This window comes from Triticum aestivum, chromosome 7D, assembly GCF_018294505.1.
Source record: "Triticum aestivum cultivar Chinese Spring chromosome 7D, IWGSC CS RefSeq v2.1, whole genome shotgun sequence".
Lineage (NCBI taxonomy): Eukaryota > Viridiplantae > Streptophyta > Magnoliopsida > Poales > Poaceae > Triticum > Triticum aestivum.
In genome coordinates this window covers 71,183,289-71,205,242 of record NC_057814.1, presented here as the reverse complement: position 1 = coordinate 71,205,242, position 21,954 = coordinate 71,183,289, and positions in this window count along the sequence as shown.

Genomic DNA, 21,954 nt, shown 5'->3' with positions numbered 1-21,954 from the left:
GAAACCAATGAACAAGAGGGTCCCCAAGGGGGGATACCCCATGTGGCCGGCCACACCCCCATGAGGGTCCCAAAAAATGGCTCCTATCCATCCATGTCATCCCCAAGATCTTTTGGAGCAAAGCCCCAAAAGGTGGCTTTCCATAAAGTAACCATAACGCTGATTTTCACTATTCACGACGACATTTTTCAGCGTCCGTTCGAACTGAAAATATTTGTGTGGGCTTAGAACATTTCCAGTACCCACCAAAATTATTTTCAACGCGTTCCGAAACAATTCCGATTTAGTGATTTTCATCTGCGAAAAGCATCTGAAGTGGTTCCGGCAGCTCCGGAGCATATCCGGTTATTATCCCGAAAAATTCCAGAAAGCTTCCAGAATGATTCTGGCATCCTCCAAGAATTATCAGGCTTGTGCCGAAACCAATTTGACTTTATGGTATCCCCTGAAACAACTTTTCAGCTTCACCGGAACTCATCCGGTGACCTCTCTCCGCGGAACTTTTCCGCTGTCCGAAACTTTTCCGGCGTCCGAAACTTTTTCGGTGATTTTCTCTCAGACTCCCTCTCTAGTATTCAGCAGATAGATGACCCTAAAGCGTGTGACCCTATAGGTTCGGTGAAGTATAGACATGACCTGGAACCCCTTCCGATCAATGATCAACATCGGAGCCGTGGACACCCATATTGACCCCTATACCCACACGAATGAATATTCGAGTGAACCTCCAGTTGAGGTGAGCTATTCCTGTTGCTTCACAATATATCACAAACACCTGAGGTGAGATTTATTGCATCCCCGTGGGCCAACAGTTTGTCCACTATGCAAGTTACCTCGTTACCGGTTTTGTTCTCTTTTCTCGTTTCGTGTTCCGGCATCCCCGTGATCAAATCGCAGTGTCTGGCCAAACGATGATGGACACCGTAACACCGAGAGGGCCCGAGTATATCTCTCCATCATCGGAGGAGCAAATCCCAATCTCGAGCTATCAAGTTACTTAACATACTTTCCCATGAACCCGTAAGCCGCCGTAATAGCCATCCAGTTACGGATGACGTTTAACAAACCCCAAAGTTCATGAAGCAAGCATGAAGAAACTCGATACTCTCATGGTCTAAGGAATTATGCAAACATTAACTATCTCTGTGTTATAAACCATTAACTTGTGACGAATGTATCTCATAGCATAACATCAATTCGGGTCGATTCAACACAAATGTCCTTCCTGACATTGTGCCCTCAAAGTTGCTTGGCATAGACATGCCCATGATTGGGAAAACATAATCATCATGCAACACTTGAGCTAGTCTTAGAGGCACGACTAGGAATACATTTTACCGTTTATTATTCCACACGTGCATATGGGTTCTCCCCAGAGCCTTTATGGATATACGGGCTCGGGAACCACAGCAGTTATAGCATGGAACATAAACATAATTATGAACAGGGAGATAATCAATAACATTTATTATTGCCTCTAGGGCATATCTCCTACAGACTCCCACTAGCACTAGAGACAATAATCTAGCTTATGCTAATGCACTTCACACCTGTGGCACACTGGTGTAAATATGCTTGTGGTATAGCCTGATGTCCAACGGATCTGGCGACTTCAGCTCCTTGTGTATCTTTGCATGTCCTCGCGTTTTCACGTTTTCACAAAATTCATATTTTGTGTGGACTTGGCTTTGTATGTATGTGAATCACAGGTCGAACCTGGATTCCTCAGACTGAGTTATGGAGCAACTATCTGCAGTAGTGTCCCATTATCAAAAGCCATCTTGGAACCATACTAAGTTCATGACTGAACTATATGATTCAACATCTTCTTTGTCGCTTCTAAAGCGTCAACATATTTAGCCCTTGTTATAGAATTCGCCACAGTAACTAGTTTGAACAAATTCCAACTAACTGTGCCACCACATTGTGTGTTACACAAAACCCTTAATTTAAATCGAAAATCGCATGGAGAAAAGATGAAGACTGTATCGATGTAACGTTTTACAACGAACTCTTCATGATTTTTGCTTGCGAGAAAACCATGTCATCAGTACTTACTCTAGTACTCTGTGACATCTTTCACTGTTGTCCCATGATCAGTAATTTGATCACTTTGGTATCCATACTCGCAACACCTTCGGAGTATCGGACATATCTGGTTGTTTTACATACCATGGAATACATGATTAATCCAAACACAAGAGTGTGTGGAATCTCCATCATGTATTTTACTCATCAGTGTTTTGGGACACCGAGTCTTGCAAAAACTCTTTCCATGTGACTTCGGCAAGAATCACTCCTTGGCATTTTAAATGCTAAAAGGTTTTAGCATCTTGTCAATATGTATTCATTGCTTAGCCCCATTAGGTAAATCTATCTCCATAGATCATCATGCCTAATATTGAGGCTATTTAGCCTAAGCACTTCATCAAAAAACTATTTTCAAATGAAGTCCTAATTCGTGTCAAGAAATTTATTTCCAATTACCAATGTGCCAAGCAGTTTTTAGAAATATTATTACGCTCCCACTTACTTTCTTGAATTACAAGAATCTTGGTTACCCATTGATGAAGTCAAACCCCTTTGACCATTTCATCAAAGCACGAAGATTCCAACTCCATTTTGCTCTCTTCTGTCCATAGCTGGAACTCTGAAGTTTGCACCCTTACTAGCATCCTCTGGATAGACAAAATGCCTTGGACTGTAACACATGCAAGTCCTTGGTTTCATTTCCATCAGATGGAAATCCTATTGTCATCCATGTTTCATATCTCATGATTGAAATATGTATTAATTGCTAGTTCAACCCGAACCGACTTTAAGCATCGCTACGATGAAAACAACCTCATCGTAGTCAACTCTTGAACTTGTTATTTCAACAAGTCGAGCTTTATGGATAAAACATTTTTATCCGTATCAGTTTTAAGTTCCATAAATATTCGTTAGACTCTAAGTCTTTCGAAAGGTGTATCAAGGTTTTAATCTTGAATCACTTATATGGAAACTAACTCGGGTTGTATTGGCATTTAGCCAATTCTGGAGTCAGGGCCCATCAATGCTTCCTTGTGTATCGTAGGTATAATGTTGTCTAACAACAATATCTCGTTTGCGCACCTGAGAGGTTTTCATGAGCCTTGCCTACGTGGTTCAGCTGCAAGTTTGACCGAAGTTCATACATTTTATTGTAGAGACTTCCGTATCAGTCACAGTAGGAAACTCTGGAATTACTTCCAAGGTCTCTTTCCTTTGATCTGATGACGAAGATACTGTTTATCTCATCAAGTTGCACTATTCTCCCACTCACCTTTTTGAAAGAGTCATTCTCTTTAAAAGCACACCGTTTCGCGGCAAAACTATTTGCCTCGGTATAGTGAGGGAGGAATACCCAACATTTTGGTATAACCTACAAAGTAGCACTTGTCTGATTTGGAATAGGTTTGTAACCTTTTACACAAGCCCCATATTCCAAATGTTAAGAAAAGATATAACATGGTTGGGCGTACCATACCATGGCTTCATTTCAACAGACCCGATGTAGCTCTTTTCAGTGTAAAAGCCGCAGTCTCTAAAGCATCACTTTAAAAAGGATAATGGCAAATTTATTTATGTCATCTTTGACCTAACCATGTCATAAATGGTTAGATTACATCTCCACGGACTTTTCACTTGCAGTGGTGTTCCGGGAGGTGCAAGTTATGAAACCCCTTTCACAACTCATCAGACATTCGCTAAACATGTAACTCAAATATTCCTTTGTGCAATCAAATTGGAGAAACATAATTTTCTTGTTACAATAACTTCTACTTCATTTTTGAAAACCTTTCGAATGATTTCAAAAGATCCAGACTTACGTCTCATCAAGAAAATATCCATATATCTACTTGAGTCATTTCTGAAGATATATAAATCCACTACTTGCAACAACATTTATTGAACTACACACATCAAAATGTATGGTCACCAATAAGTTTGTTGCTCGTTCCTTATGGCCTGTGAACGGTATTTCAGTCACTTCACTTTTCGGAGAAAAGTTGCAAGTGTCAGATGATTCAAAATCAAACGACTTCAAAATCCATCATAATGGAATTTTTCCATGCGGGTTTCTCCAATGTGACCAAACACAGTGTCACACATGTGTGGTATTCTCATAGTCTTGCGACATTTAGCGTCAGTGTTATGGATGTATTATATTACCATCAATATTCATAACATACATCCATCTTGGATGGAAGCATGGCCCTTCATGTTATTCATAATACTTAACAACAATTGTTGTTTTTATGAACAACTCTTTTGCAACAAACATTGTGCAATGGGCTAGAGTTTATGAAACTCTAAAATGAATTATGAAAGTAAACCCAGAGGTATTGTATTATTATCAATATTCATAACATACATCTCATTCATAATGAAAGTATGGCCCTTGTGTTATTCATAACATCGAACATAAAAGGTTCTCTTATGAACAACCTTCTTGCAAGATACCTTATGCAATGGGATAGAGTTTGTAAAACTCTAAATGAATTATGAAAATAAATACAGACGGCAATACACCGATGGAAGGTATAGTAACATTTACTATGTTCCCTGTGTATACCTTAACCACATTTCTCGCTAGCCTTTTAGGCCATAGTAGCTCTTACATTGATTCATAACAGAATGCAATCGAGTGGGTATCTTTGTGATTAACTCACAATACCCAAGAATTAGTGATTAACATGTTTAACCATAATTCCCAAGAACTATTTCTTTGACCAGCCTACTATACATCAAAAACTTGTATGACATTCATACATGAGCTGGATATTCCAGTCATCTTTCTTTCTGCCTTTATACTTCTAACAGTTTAACTTTTAGTATTTCTCCTACTCGCAAAAGAAGCACCCAACTTAAGAGTGGCGTTAGCCCCGGACTTCCTAGGCGTGTAAGTCATACTAACACCCTTTGGACACTTCCTTTCTCTTTAAGTTGTTGTTTTATTCACCTTTCATTATATGACAGGCGTTCTTCTGGATCCCTTTCCCAACAGTCAAATGCATAGTAAACACTTTTACTAATACTTGCAAACAAACATTGCTTTGTTTTGTATCTGAAAATAATTTTCAGTTCCATGAATATCATATAACTATCCCAACTTTCGAAGTTTGGGTTTCATGGAAGCAAACATATTCCACTTGACCGTAACAGAATTCTAGCTTTTGGATCGAAGGACGAGAGTCACATGATCCATAGCATTAGCAGGAGGATATGGAAAGCATGCGATAGGACAAAGTCCTTCTCGGCACTTTTGAGGACAATCCTCATATTACGTTACCAATCGTAAAGTTTTAACCAGATAGTTAACAGCTATTCAATTTTAATAGGGAAGGTGGAAACGCGAGCCATTATTCTACAACTATTTTGCATATAACACTTAGACAATGTTCATAATTAATTGCACTAAAATTAAACATGTTAATTCAACAGTGCGCTCCCACTCAAATCAATATCTCTCAAAATTGATTGTGAGTGATACAAGACCCACATTTCAATTGTTCGCCATTGGTGTAACACCACTGATGACGAAAAATCTCAACCGGTAGGCCAACTTGCCAGTCAGATCTCTATGTGACTCTTGTTCATCTTTCGATGCGTGTGTTCCGAGCTCATGACGGTCATGCCTGAACGTCAAGACAACCAAGTGATCTCGCTGCGAGGTCTCAACTCACCCGCCTCACACTTCTCTAATCGTTCGTACCCGTGTGACACGGCGCACCCCGAAAAGATAGGTGCCGTGACGGTGCTACACTTGGGAGAACACTAACTACTTGGTATTTTAAGTGAGAGATCACCCTAATAAAAGCGACTACCGCGCAATCAAGAAGGGTGCATCATAAGGGATAAACATCTCAGGCAATTCATAATAGCATGATATGGTATAGCCCTTTCTGACGGAGAAGTCTTTCATTTCTTCGTCTTCGGCATTCGCGTGTTTGTTCACCTTCGCGAAGATTGCCACCACCTTGTCGATGCACCAGATAATATTGCTATCTCTATAGCTAACAAAATAATGCATTACAACAAGGTTGACACGCAGGTCATTAAAGTGCAATCATATGGCTCCAGTCATCATGCCGAATCATGACACGCAGGTCATGTTAATCAAATTACATCATATAGTCATCTCATACATAATCGAATTAGTATGAGCACTGCTATACCACATCACATGCACATCCTGCAAAACCAAGTTAGACGCCTCTAATCGGTTTATGCAAAATTTATTTTACGTGGCTTCTAAGGTATTGACTTAAACCGCAGCGACCAACGTTCATCATCAAGTATGATAGTTCATGTCGCTAGATTAACTTTGCAGGGTGTATGAAGCACGAGACAATAAAATCTCGAACCCCATACTAACCTTCGTCATACGCATGACCCCCGTGCAGATCATATCTGCATTGCCCTGTCGTCTGCGAATTTCATCTTTCTTTTGACTACGGCAGAACCCAAAGAATTGATAGCACTTCCATGATCAATCAGGATCACGGATTGCCAGGACTTTGTCAAATCCACCATGCTGTCTCGAGATTGAGCAAACGCAAATTCTAGGGAAGCAACAAGAACATCGGGTAACAGATTTCATCTGTCACCCGCATAAATAATTTTCAGCAATAGATCTCATCTACTACCTAATTATATTATGCAATACCCATACATTTCTATGTATTCTAGATCGCAACCTGCATTTACGCATAGCATGGCTCATGATGCCACTGATGGGTAACGCAGCAGAAAACAAAAATATTCTGACCTACGCACCAGCCCAGGACCACTATGGAGACTGCATACAAGGTTTGATCTTTTTCGTTACCGACGCGTAGCGCAGCGGGAAGTAGAGTCGATGACGATCGGCGGTGCAGATCCCCCAGCTAGGATTTAAAACCTCCCAACCGCGAGGATGTATACCCTCATCTGCTCCTCAAACAGCCCTCCGGGAGGCGGTCGAACAGTCCCCCGGACGGTGTCGCGGACAGCCCTTCGGGAGGACCTTCGAAACTCGAACGGTCACTCGGACAGCCCTTCGGGAGGACCTTCGAAACTCGGACGGTCACACGGACAGCCCTTCGGGAAGCACTCAAAAACTAAGACCGAAACTACGATCTCTCTATAGAGTTGCACACATACGGTGCCATCTATCCGGCAGGGCTTCGCCATCCAGAACTAGTTCCCACCGGAACCCAGACAGCCTTTCGGCTCTACGAAACTATTTCGCTGGGAGGGAGAGAGAAGCCAGATCATGCATGGCACTTGCATGTGAGAAGGGATGAGTGTGGAGGGCTGCCCCTCCACCTCTATTTATAGGAAATCCCAAGGGGTAGGGTAGTTTCACACGAAAACCCAAAATGCACATGAAAGAAGTCCTTCCACAAGGACCTAGGAGTGAAACCAATGAACAAGAGGGTCCCCAAGGGGGGATACTCCATGTGGCCGGCCACACCCCCATGAGGGGCCGAAAAAATGGCTCCTATCCATCCATGTCATCCCCAAGATCTTTTGGAGCAAAGCCCCAAAAGGTGGCTTTCCATAAAGTAACCATAAAGCTGATTTTCCCTATTCACGACGACATTTTTCAGCGTCCGTTTGAACTGAAAATATTTGTGTGGGCTTAGAACATTTCCAGCACCCACCAAAATTATTTTCAACGCGTTCCGAAACAATTCCGGTTTAGTGATTTTCATCTGCGAAAAGCATCTGAAGTGGTTCCGGCAGCTCCGGAGCATATCCGGTTATTATCCCGGAAAATTCCAGAAATTTTCCAGAATGATTCTGGCATCCTCCAAGAATTATCAAGCATGTGCCGAAACCAATTTGACTTTATGGTATCCCCTGAAACAACTTTTCAGTTTCACCGGAACTCATCCGGTGACCTCTCTCTGCGGAACTTTTCCGCTGTCCGAAACTTTTCCGGTGTCCGAAACTTTTTTGGTGATTTTCTCTTAGACTCCCTCTCTAGTATTCAGCGGATAGATGACCCTAAAGCGTGTGACCCTATAGGTTCGGTGAAGTATAGACATGACCTGGAACCCCTTCCGATCAATGATCAACATCGGAGCCGTGGACACCCATATTGACCCCTATACCCACACGAATGAATATTCGAGTGAACCTCCAGTTGAGGTGAGCTATTCCTGTTGCTGCACGATATATCACAAACACCTGAGGTGATATTTATTGCATCCCCGTGGGCCAACACTTTCTCCACTATGCAAGTTACCTCGTTACCAGTTTTGTTCTCTTTTCTCGTTTCGTGTTCCGGCATCCCCGTGATCAAATCACAAAGTGTCTGGCCAGATGATGATGGACACCGTAACACCGAGAGGGCCCGAGTATATCTCTCCATCGTCGGAGGAGCAAATCCCAATCTCGAGCTATCAAGTTACTTAACATACTTTCCCATGAACCCATAAGCCGCCGTAATAGCCATCCAGTTACGGATGACGTTTAACAAACCCCAAAGTTCATGAAGCAAGCATGAAGAAACTCGATACTTGTGACACCCAAAAATTTTATTTGGTTTTATCAAAGTCTTTATTTGATTTGAAGGGGGTTATTTAAATTTTTTTTAGAGACTCCCCTTCTCAAAAATCTTCTTTTATGACAAGTATTTGGTTTGGGTTCATCCAAGACTTGATCTTCGACCTTGGAGGTTTTTCACCTTGTGTTGACTCACACACAAATTTTTTCATTGGGAAAGTTTGTGAAAATCCTTTCTTTTATAAATAGCCCTATGGCTTATGGGGTGATCTTTTCCCTTTCAAAATTTATCTCTTACCATAACCTAAGTTGAAAACTCCTTCCAAAGGCCATCTCCCTACTTTGTGTCAAGTTAAGCTTCAAATCCAGCAAGATGAACTTCCCCATGATTTCATCTCCTCTTATTTTTAATCAAAATCTTTTCTGTCTTCTATTTTGGGCCATTGGAGATTTACAAAGGAACCACTAGTTTTCCTTTGAGTTTTGCCTCCAAAAAAATTTCCCTGGCTAGTCCTTAGAACCCTCAACCAAGATCCATGAAGATCCACTGGACTCCAGTTCAAAATTTTCAAAATGTGCTTGCTGCAAGTTTGGGCCATATTTGCAAAACTTGGTGAAATTCATTTGTTTTCTCCTCCTAAAAATCTGAGAAAATTCAGGCAGCCTCTAGATGCATCAAGAGGTCACCTCGCCAAGTCCCAGCTCCAGAAAAAATTTCCCTCGTGCCCAAATCATATCGTCGAACACCTTGAGGGCACTGTTACTGCCAAAGTTCAGAGTTCAGAAACAGTTTCAGTAGCCGATGTCGTTTTCTTCAGAGATTCATGTCGATCTCGCCAGTGACTGCAGTGGCACCTTGTGCCCTGTTCCTCCTTCTTATCCCCGCGCCGCACGGTCGCCTGGACGCTTGCGGGCGTCGGCGGCGAGCTGGCCGGGGTGCATCGCCCCATGCGCGGCGGCAGCAGCGCCCGCTGCGGCTGCCAGAGAGGCGCAGCGTGGGACGGCGCCGTCCAGCACCGCCCAAGCCACCAGAGACCACCGCGTGGCCGTCCCCTCCTCTGTGCACGCTGCAGAGCCGTCGTCGTGAACTGGGAGGCGCGGAGCGCGCTCCCTGCCGCCGTCGTGCCCGTACGGCCGTTCCGTCGAGGACCGGAGCATTACCCAAGTCCGACCGAGGTTTTAGCGGAGAAACGGTGCCAGTGGACCACCACGATGATGCCAAACCACCTAAACCTCCTGCCCAACCTCTGCCTCGCCGTAATTGCTCGCCGGCGTTATCCCGTTCACGGCCACCTCCTCGGATCGCCTATAAAAGCAGGTCCCGAGCTCGAACTCGAGCACGCACCATCCCTACACCCCACAAGTACCACGTCAAGCCACTGGGAAGGCCTCGAGGAAGTCTTCTTCCCCAACTCCGGCCGCCTCGACCCGCTTCGGGATCCGGCAAGATTAGCTCCAGTGCGTGCACCCCTGCCTCTCAACCCATGCCAGTAGCATCCTAGTGCATCCACCTCTCTGACCTGCGCCCTAATTTGGAGTTTGCAGCACCCACCGGAGTGTTCCACCCTCGCCCGAACCACCGTCCGCCGGAGATAAGGTCGTCGTCGCCTTGGTGCTCGCCGACGGTCAAGTCCACCACCCACCGACGCGGAAGGACACCCTGAACCCGTAGATACCCTCCGATCAGCCTACCTCGCCGTGGATCAACGCCGGTGACCACCGCAGCCTTCGGGCGCCGGCGAGCCCTGCTCGGAGTTTGAACCTGACGGGTGGGACCCCCCCGTCAGCCTCTCTTTCTTTTCCTTCGAACCGTTTTCTGAAGGCGCCTTCGGGCAAAGTGTGTTTTCCCCTCTGGGCTGGCGTATTTCGTACCGAAGCGTTTTCTGCTTTTTCAAACAAGCCCCTGGATCTTTTCTGTTTCATCACAGATTAGTCCTTGGACTAAAACCCTTATATCTTTTAAACAAAAGATGCTTTTTGATTGATTCTTTTTTTGTCAGTCTTATATTTTTGTCTAGTTTTTTATAGTATTTATTTGGAAAAAATTGGAATAATTTTTATACACGCAACGGTATTCACGTTAGTATACGGTTTCTTTATACCGTAGATACCGGAGGAGGTGACGGAGCCGCGAACCTCGCCGAGCTAGACTCCGACTTCTCCGAACCAGGCAAGCATGTTTGAACCTTTGATATGATGAGTGTTTTGCATGTTTGCTTGAATAGTTTCTGCATGGCATATGGGCATCGGTGAGTGTTACGTTGCATGCAAAGCAACTACCCGTGTGCTTCGAAGTTTGATGTGATCTTTTGATGGGAGATGACCTGATCATGTGGTGACATGAGAGGTAGTAAGATGGTATTGTTGCAGCATGCCAGTCTTATGTCAACCGTTAAACCCCGACGTTAACGTGGACCGAGCCACATTACCATTCGTCCCCTTTCGTACTGCCACATGTTTTCTGCAAAGAATACAGTTTAGTAGGTTGCAAACCTCTTTCCTCGTACACACCAAATAGAGGGGTCGGGATGAGGGTTCCATGGCCCTGGATTAAAGCCAGTCATCCGGTCAGGGGGCATGGGTGTTTCCGGTTGGGACCGAGAGGGGGGCACCCCTTAGAGCGCGCGATATAAATTTGATCCCATGCTACGCGATGTTGTAGCCTCCCCGTCTCAAGGTTTTTCTTGAACGTTGCTTAGGGTGATTCCTGGCAACGGGATGTGGAATGGGTGTGTACTGGTTAGATGTGTTTCTCCCAAAATACCGTAAACGGAACTAGTCCCTTGTGACTACTGAAATCCGTTGGCTGTGGTTAAGAGTACAAACTCTGCAGAGTCAAACCTTCCGAGTCATCGTGTCCATGGTCAAGGACCTGGGTCAATGTATCCATAACAGTATCCATATCAGTCCCAGTGTCAGTCCTTGTGTCAGTCTCCGTGGAAATCTCGGTGAACAAGCTTGAATGGTAAACCCGGTTGAATGTTATTCCTGTGGATGGACTAACCATTTTATTATTTTGTACCTGAGTATATCCTTGAGATGATTTAAATTCATGAGCTACTGGAATATCAAGTTATGAAATATAAGCCCTTTTTGTGATGTCGCTCAGACGTCCGACTGTGGCACTCTTGTCATTTACTTTTGGTATAAGCCCTTTATGTGATGTCGCTCAGACGTCCGACTGTGGCACTCTTGTCATTACTTTTGATATAAGCCCTTTATGTGATGTCGCTCAGACGTCCGACTGTGGCACTCTTGTTATTTACTTTTGATATAAGCCCTTTATGTGATGTCGCTCAGACGTCCGACTGTGGCACCCTCGTTATTTACTTTTGATATAAGCCCTTTATGTGATGTCGCTCAGACGTCCGACTGTGGCACGCACTGTCGTTTATATTCCATTATAAGCCCTTTATGTGGTGTCGCCCTGACGCCCGACTGCGGCATTGTTAATTTATTTGTACCCTTTCGAGGAGTCATTTCAGACACTCGATTGGCCTTCCGTATTGCATTGGGATTTCGGGAGGACTACCGCCCGACTTCCTTTTTATTTCCCATGCAGTGCAAGTTCATTAACGGAGTGTGCATTATTAAGCTGCTCATGTGCATCATGTTTGCATTTGTTATATCTTATGTCCAAACTGTCTTGCGAGTACTTTCATAGTACTCACCTGGCTTGTTGATTTGGCCAGATGTGGACGAAGGCGATCTCATGGATGATGAGTTTGATAGCGAGTCCGACGCCTAGAGGAGTCCCAGTCAGTCCCGTGCGATCCTGGATTTGGTCACTTGTATTATATACACTTCCGCCACCCACAATAATAGTCCTCGAGCCTCACTCCGACGCTCGATGAGCTGTAAGTTTTAGGAGTCTTGTCACCCACTTCCCTGTGACATATCCACCACCACTTTTATTACGAGTCAGTAGTTATGCCACCATACCCCTTGTGTCATATCCGCCTTTATGTATAATATCGGCGTGCTTGTAATAAATTGTTGAGCAGCCTCCGCTCAACCTTGTATTATATTTAGTACTCCTGGATATTTCTGTAATCAAGAAATTGTCTACCAGTAAGAAGGATTTTTCTCTACTGGTCCGATTAGGGATCGGTTTCTCAATAAATGTTTTATTGGAAAACCGGTCGTGACAATACTCTCATGGTCTAAGGAATTATGCAAACATTAACTATCTCTGTGTTATAAACCATTAACTTGTGACGAATGTATCTCATAGCATAACATCAATTCGGGTCGATTCAACACAAATGTCCTTCCTGACATTGTGCCCTCAAAGTTGCTTGGCATAAACATGCCCATGATTGGGAAAACATAATCATCATGCAACACTTGAGCTAGTCTTAGAGGCACGACTAGGAATACATTTTACCGTTTATTATTCCACACGTGCATATGGGTTCTCCCCAGAGCCTTTATGGATATACGGGCTCGGGAACCACATCAGTTATAGCATGGAACATAAACATAATTATGAACAGGGAGATAATCAATAACATTTATTATTGCCTCTAGGGCATATCTTCTACATCATATACTTCATCAGTGAAGAATAGGACATCACAATTCATCAGATCAATTTCATCAAGCAATGCAACAGATAAAGCAGTATGAGGACGTGAGAAATGAAAGTTCATTTCTTCATGATTAGCTTGCGTCCTATCAGGCACTTTTTCAGGTCTCCAGCAAATTCTTCAGACGTTCACGCACGTCTGGAGACCTGACCCTACATAAGAGATTAGTTCTTTTTCTTCACCACCCACATCTGAAGGGGTGGCAAAGAGTTCATCACTCTGCGAGCTCCATACGAGAAAGGTGGCATAGAAGCCAATCCATTTTGTTTCACATAAGAGGAGTTAGGGTAAGCATATGAATAAGCAGAGAAACTCTTCGAGGACTTATGAACATAATGATTAGAGAAATAATGCTCATATTCATAGCCCTTAGCTCTTCCTTGCGAAACAGAGTTGTTAGCACGATGATATTCATAAGAGGACTTTGATCCTTTTGAGGAATATGATCCACGTGAGGAATTTGATCCGTATGAGGACTTGGATCCATATGAAGAATTTGATCTGGGGTTCCTATTCTTCACAGGTGGTGTCATGAGGACATTCACCTGAAGACATTCAAGGCACTTTTTGGGAACCCAAATTTTCTTCATAGGGGAACCGTTCCTGCAGTTAGTGCCAACATATCTAGCAAATACTTCACCATTCTGATTTTTGAACAGCTTATAGTTGGAGTCAAATGACTCATCAGAAGAATGAGGAGATTCACATGTAAAGCCAGATAGATTAGATGGATCAACTGGAGGTCCTTTTGCGGCAACCCATGAGGTTTTGGGGTACTTCTCAGGCTTCCAATATGTACCATCAGCATTGAGTTTCCTCTCAAAGGTATTACCCTCTTTCCTAGAGTCTGATGCCCTTTGAGGCTTTTGTACATGCCTGTCATGTACAATTCCTTCAGCCATGCATCGTCAGTGATACTAGCAATGTCCTCAGATGAGGAATTAGTGAGAGCAGAGACAGTTGAAGAATTTGTAACATTAGAAGCATTTGAACATTCAGGTGAAGAATTAGCAGATTCACGTTCAATGCACTTCAAACATGGATGAACAAATTCTTCCCGAGAAGCGCTGATTTGTTGAGCAAGTAATGAATCGCGCTCCTTCTGAAGATCTTCATAACTCACTGTTAGCTTTTCAAGATCTTGCTTTCTTTGAAGAAATTCATAAGAAATCTTCTCATGATCAGATAAGAGAGTGTTATGTTGATCTTGAAGGGTGTCATACTTAGTATGAAGTCTCTGAAGACTTTCAGCCAAAGCTTTTGACTGATCCATTTCTTCACCCAACATATCATCGCTCTTATTTAGCATGTATTGAACTTTTTACAAAGCTCTTTGTTGTTTAGTGGCAAGGGAAGCAAGTTTGACATAGCTGGGTCCAAATTCATCACCAGATTCATCATCACTGGATTCGGACAGATAGCATTCAGTTACCTTTCACCATTTGCCATAAGGCATCATGATGAGGATGATGATTCTGGTTCGAATGTCATCGCTTTGAGAGATTCCTTGAAGTCCTCAAACCAAGGATCATGACAAGTTCGATGACCTTCATAGACCTCAGAGAGACGGTCCCAAATAAGCTTCGCATGGTCGAGATGCATGATGTTCCTGAACTGATTTTGAGACAGACAGGAGCAGATAACATCCTTCGCCGTGTGGTTGAGAAGCGTGTACTTGCGAATGTCGTCAGCTTCAGCCATCTTGCACAGATCGGTAAGACCAATCTCAGTGACGGTCCACAGCTCACTGTTCATAGCCATGAGGGGCTTCCTCATCATGGCCTTCCACTTGGGATAATCGTCACCGTCAAAGATGGGGCAAGTCACTCTCTTCATACCTGCGGTCAACATAACTAAAACCCCAGGCGGTTAAACCAAAATCACATAGAAAAAGGGAGTACCTTGCTCTGATACCAATTGAAAGTGCGTTATATCGACTAGAGGGGGGTGAATAGGCGATTTTTATGAATTCTTCACTGAGGAATTTGCGGGTGAAGAAATTCCTTAGCGAAGAACTATTTGCAGCGGAATAAGTACTCAGAATTAAACATAACAGAACACAAGCATGGTCATCATGATGAAATGAAGACAAGCACAGAGTACAGAAAGCGTAAACACAGGATAACACAGGATGAAGACAAACAGACTGAAGAAATTTAACTGAGGAAATTGAGGAAGTCTTCAGTCAAATTCTTCAAACAGATATGAACAAGCACACAACAACTGTAATGAGGAAATGAAAGAGTTGAGGAAATAGAACCAGTAAGCTTGGTGAAGACAATGATTTGGTAGACCAGTTCCAACTGCTGTCTCAGTTGTACATCTGGTTGGAGCGGCTAGGTATTTAAACCTGAGGACACATAGTCCCGGACACACAGTCCTCACCGTATTCTCCTTGAGCTAAGGTCACACAGACCTCGCCCAATCACTCGTGGTAAGTCTTCAGGTGACTTCCGAAGCTTCACAAATTCGGTCACTCGGCGATCCACAATTCCTCTTGGATGCTCTAGACCATGACGCCTAACCGTCTGGAAGAAGCACAGTCTTCAAAGGTAACAAGCGTCGGATCCACGCAGGATCAATCTCTTCAGTAATGCTCAATCACTTTGGGTTTGGGATTTTCGCTCAAAGTCCTCGGAGGATGGGATGCTCTCAAATGACAAGTGTCAGTTTCTCTCGGAGCAGCCAACCAGCTAGTGGTTGTAGGGGGCGGCTATTTATAGCCTAGGGAGCAGCCCGACATGATAAGACATAAATGCCCTTCAATGATATGACCGTTAGGTGGGTAGATATTTTGGGACAGCTGGCGCATAGCACAGCAACGGTCGGAAATTTGAGTATCAAATTCCTCAGGGCTATCATGTTCCTCACTGTGTAGGCAATCCGCACTGGCGAATTCCTAACTCCTCAGTCAGAACAAATTCGTTAGAGACCAGAAGAACTTTGTCTCTGTCACTGAAGAATATGACTGAACTGTATGAGATTTCCAATGGCTTCACTCGAAGGGATTGGTAGGTGTAGGATTTTGAGTTGAGCATCACATGGAAATTTTTCCTTAGTATTTCCTCGACCCCCTTCACAGTACGGTGTTTCCTATGACTCAAGAAAGAGAAAATGAAACTACGAAAACAAAAGTCTTCACGCTTCATGTTCCTCGTATGAATACCAAGTCTTCAGGATTACACCAATTTCTTCACTTTCAAAGTCTTCAGAAATCCAAAGTCTTCAGTCGAAGAAGTTCATTTTTAGGGGTCGACTTTCTCTGTAAATATAAAACTCCTCATAGACTTATAGACCTATGTACACTCACAAACGCATTAGTCCCTTAACCTATAAGTCTTCAATACACCAAAATCACTAAGGGGCACTAGATGCACTTACAAACACAACCAGAACCATCATGACAACTCTTAATAACACAATATTTGTTCGCAAAATAACAAATAATCCATCATCTCATAGAGAAACAAAATAAGGTCCCTCGTGCTAGGAACATAAGAGTATTATTAAGATTGAGGAAAAAAATGAACGCTCAAGGATAAATTCAAGTGCATGAACATTATATTAGTCTCCCCTCCTAGCCATTGGAATAATCTAAGACTTTGATCCATCCTTTGGACTGTCCTCACGGAATGGAATCCCTGAAATGAGCTCGAAATGTGGAAGTGGCACTTGAGTCAACTCATCATTTAGGGGAAAATAAGTAAATTAATTACTCTTAAACTTAGAAAATTGATTCATTACCCTTCTTAGCAAGTCATGCCTTAAAGCCATCACATTCTTTCATGACATGCCCATCTTCCTTGCAGAAACGGCACTCGGGACCCTTAGGCTCTGTAGGGATGGCCTTGATGCCATAGGTCCCTAGCTTGCTTGCATCAATATTAGAGATGTTCATCTTCTTCTTAGGTTTCCCATCACCTTGAGACTTTCTTTTCCCAAAGTTTATGGAAGTAAGATGAGCATAATCTATCCTTTCAACCTTAAGCCGCTCTTCTTCTTGAACGCACATAGATGTGAGCTCACTCATGGTCCACTTCTCCTTCTAAGTATTATAATTAATCTTGAAGGGACCATACTCCATAGGGAGAGAAGTCATAATGAAGTGAACCAGAAAGCCCTCAGAAATCTCCATGTCCGTGCCCTTTAATTTTGCGGCCATATCATTCATAGTCATGATATGTTATCTCACGCCGCTTTTACCATCATACTTAGTGGTGAGCATTTTCATGATCAACATACTAGCATAAACTTTTGTTGATCCTTTAAATTGCTCATCCAGCGACGCTAGATAAGTATTAGCACATTCAGAATCAAGGATTGCTCCCCTAATCCCAAGAGTAATTGTGCTTTTCATGATCATGAGAGACAAGCGATTGGAGCGCTCCCACTTCTCCTTATTAGCCTCATAAACCTTAGTTTTCTCAGCAAGGTTCTCATCATCAGAGGACAAAGGAACCGAAGCTTTTTCCCTAAGTGCATAATCAAGGTCCATGACACCAAGGTTAATCAAAATCTGCTCCTTCCAGGTAGGAAAGTTAGTCCCATTGAGGTGCTCAATTGAGTTCAGGAGCCCAGAAATAACTGATGGGGTTCAAAGCTATAGCAGTGCACATGCTAAGGAAGTAATTGTATGAAGCAGCATCCAGGAGGGGAAAAAATATTCATAAAATATACTGAATCATACAAATAACTAAACACCCACCCATGGGCGGATTTAGGCCCCAGGCAGCCCAGGCCATTGCCTGGGGCGTGGGAAAAATTCTTGGCCTATATCTATGAAAAAAATAATTTGGCCTGGGGCGCAGCCCAGTTCAAAGCCCAGGCAGCCCAAGCCAACTGGCCCAGCCGCCCAGGCCGACTCACGCACGCAACGAACAGCCGCCCAGGCAGCGGCAGACCGCTCACCGCACGGAGCCGTTCTGGCCTCTTCCCCCGACCTCACCTGACGAACCCTAAGTCGTCGCCGGTCGCCGCCCGTCGTTCTGGCCTCTTCCCCCCCCCCCCCCCGGGTTGCGCCGCTGCGGCTACTGCCCTGTCCGCCGTGTCCGGCGAGGCGCGAGGCGGTGATCCCGGCTAGGGCGCGACTGCGCGAGGCTGCAGCCTGCAAGCTTCTCGGCGTCCGGCGAGGTAGTCCTCGGTTCCTCACTGGCTCACTCCTCGGTCCTCACTTTCTCAGTACAATACTTATAGATGCCCTGTTTTTGTTTATAGATGCCACACAGTCAGTATTTGATGATGACTTTAGTTGTTAGATGCCACTGTTTGTGTGTTTATTAGATATAGAAACCGATTTTGACATTGAGAAATTTGTGTTTCTCTACAAATTTACAGGAACGCAAGATGAGTAAAAGAAACAGGACATTGAATTCTTTTTTTTCAAGTTCGAACAACTGAAACCGCGGAAACAGGTCCTTCAACTCAAACAACAGATAATACCCCTAATGTTAGAGCTGAACTCAAACCTGGTGATGTTAAATATGACCCTGGCAAGAGAATACCAATTGAGGAGTTCGATGCAGACATTAGAGATCTTGCTAGAAGGGAGTATGTTAGTATGGTCCTTGCCAACCAACTAATCATACATATGAATGGATAAATGGTAGAAGCTTTCAAAATCTGCCACGTGTTTGATAGGGGTTCTCAGAAGCAAGAAGAAGAATACAAAGCTCGTCTCTTGATTATATTGGGTATTGAGTCTACTAGCTCAATAAATAAGGGTAACTTTAAAGAGTTGTTGGACTTGTTCATAAAGAAAGACCCAAAGGTCGCAAAATTATTTGGGGATCCAGGAGATAACCATAAGCTGACTTCACATAAGATACAATTGGATTTATGTAAGGATTGTGCAAAACAGACCACCAATGTAATTATTGAGGAGATTGGAGGTTATCGCATCTATCATTAACTAGTTTTACCTGCTATATTATGCACTGATTTGCATTTCAAAATTAATGATTGAGGGTTTAGCTTCTTCTGCTATAGTCATGGGAGGCTTAGATCAACCAATCATTTGATTTGGTATCAATCTTTTGTATCATCTATCTATGCTACATGTTGTCTTTCGATTTGTCTTGCATTGAATATTATGTTTGGTTTCTTATTAGTTATGCAACATAGATTGGCTTTTGTATGCCCTGAAACTGGAGTTTTTTTGGTTAGTTTTTGGGCCTTAGTTAGGGCGTCAGACAATCCTGGGTCCGCCACTGCACCCACCTACTGTTTCATAAGTAATAAACAGAATTCAAAAGGCTCTGCACTAAATGAGTTGCGCATACTAGTACAGGGTTACAGGGCTATACTAGTCAACTTTGTCATTTCGCTGCCTACTTCCATCGCCAAGTCGTTAACAGAAATTATGCCCCGTGCGGCCCAGTTATATGCAAAGCCCATGACATACGCATAACACTGAATCCCTAACCGAGTTAGCTTTCCTACTGCGCCGCCGCTACTCACAAGAGAAAACAGGATCTGATAAGCGGCAGTTAAGGGAGTGAGTTATCCATGCGGGAACGGCACTGATGCGCCGGGGTTCGGCGCTAAGGCATCGCGCGCGGCGGCGGCGGCGGGAGCTCCACCCTGGGGCGCGCTGCTGCGGGAGCACCGATCTTAGGCGCGCGGCGGCGGCGGGGCCTGAGGTGCGCAGCGGCTCCTGATGCGTGACGGCGCGAGCACGGCCTGATGTGCTCAACGACAGCAGCACCACCCTGAGGCACACAGCGGCAGGAGCACCACCCACCACCCTGAGGTGCGCTGGCGATGCCTAAATGCACGATTTTCAGGCAAGTTGACAAGATCAATTCGTCTGCTCAGTAGGATTAGTCTACTGCGGAATATCAAATTGATTCATGTAATTAAATCCAACCGGCTACTGATATCAAATGTTATAAATAATTACTGATATTATTCAACTGCTAATCGGATATTATCTAATATGCATGCACACAATTTGATCTGATGCAGAAATTAGGAGCAGTAGATTGATTATACCTCCGTTTCGTGATGCCATCTCGGGTCTAGAGAGGACGAAGAACTCGACAATGTCTCCGGCACCTCGCCAGAGTAATGGAAAGTCTTCACGTCAATGAGCCGTGCTCTCCTGATTGGAAAAGGAGTGATTTTCGGAGTAGACGATGGCTAATGCGATGGACTGATGCGTACGTGCAAGTCTGCTCCTTATATAATGTGTTGGCTTTGACCGTGGGACCTTAACCATATTAGCGTTAATTCAGCCCCCCAATCATGGGCCCGATTTGTTAATTGCCATTTAATTGGTATTAATCCCGAAATTAATTAATGGGCCCATATTAACTTATGGTAATTAACATTTTGACCATTTGATCACATTATAATTCCAACATGACATTGTACATTCACATCCAACCAAACCGATATTATAAAAGGTGGCATAGGGAGAGCAAACCTACCACCACATAATTTTCTAAACTGAAAATAGAATGGAGGAGACAGGAAGCGAGGCAGAGAGTTTATCACCATGCCCTATACACTGGGATGGTGGCATGATGGCAAATCATGAGCTTGAGAGGCTTCAGGACTCAGGGTTCACTTGGGTGCTAGCTCGTACTCGCATGACGGCAACTGTTGACTCACATTGGAACCACATAGAATAATTTAGGAGGGTACATGCTGGGGAATGTCAGATAACGATCTGCCTCAAAAGAACCCATTTTTTGTTGTATAAGTAGAATCATCAAGGGTGGACCTACATTTTATGAGTATTTGTACTTGTCATTGCGTTCTTTCGATGAGCGTGAATACTGCACTGTTTCCAGATTTTCGCCATTGCCATATATAAATCCCGTCCAAGTACTAGCGCCAAGGGGACTCCCTCACCTACAATCGCTAGTTAATTGTGGGAAGAAGTGGCTACTGCAAGTACTAGCGCCAAGGAGTGATTTGGAGAGGCGTATATGGTATGTTCGCAATGAACTGGTGCATCACAAACCTGCCCCGCCGATGGTTATGTCTGTCAGATTCCTACGGAGCTATTTGGAGTCGTTGATGGCCGTCAAATATGATATTGGTGCTGATCCGGTGAAAGGCAAGGCGTATATCACCCTGGATCCGAGGGAAAAGCCGGCAGTTGAAGTGGCGAAGTCGCCTAGATGGACTAAACCGAGCCAGGGTTGGACTAAACTGAATACAGACGGCTCCTTTGTTACGAGTGATGAATCTAGCGCAGGGATGATTTTGCGAGATTCTTCGGGGAAGGTAATCTTTTCAGCATGCAGATCCTTATACTCTTGCAGAGACGCGTTGGAGGCGGAGCTTTGTGCATGTATGGAGGGGCTGTCCTCGTCGATTCAACGCACGGAATTGCCGATAGCAATTGAGATGGATTCTTCAGTTGCCATGTCTATGATCACATGTGGGGGCATCGATCGATCGGCGTACTCTTCTCTAGTGAATGAGATTAGACTGTTATTGAATCTTCATCAAACTTGTGTTACTCATGTTGCACGCTCACAAAATAAAGCAAGTGATAGGTTAGCTGCTTTTGGTTGTGCTAATAATAGGACTATGACTTGGTTAGGGTCGGGTCCTCCTGAAGTTTTGGAGATAGTTGCTGAGGATTGTAATGATGTTATGATTGAGTAATACAAGTGATGAGCCCGCAAATAAAAAGTGAATATTGCACTGTTTTTTTTTCTTGCATATAATGCAACAATAGGATGCACTGGCCACTTAAGCTTTACAGGCTCGTGCATGTGCAAGAATAACTGTAGACTAAGAGCATCTCTAGCAGATTCCGCAAACCAGGCCATCCGGCAAAATAACCGCTGGTTTGCGGGACGGATGCCGTTTTTCGGTCCGAATAGATCCCGCA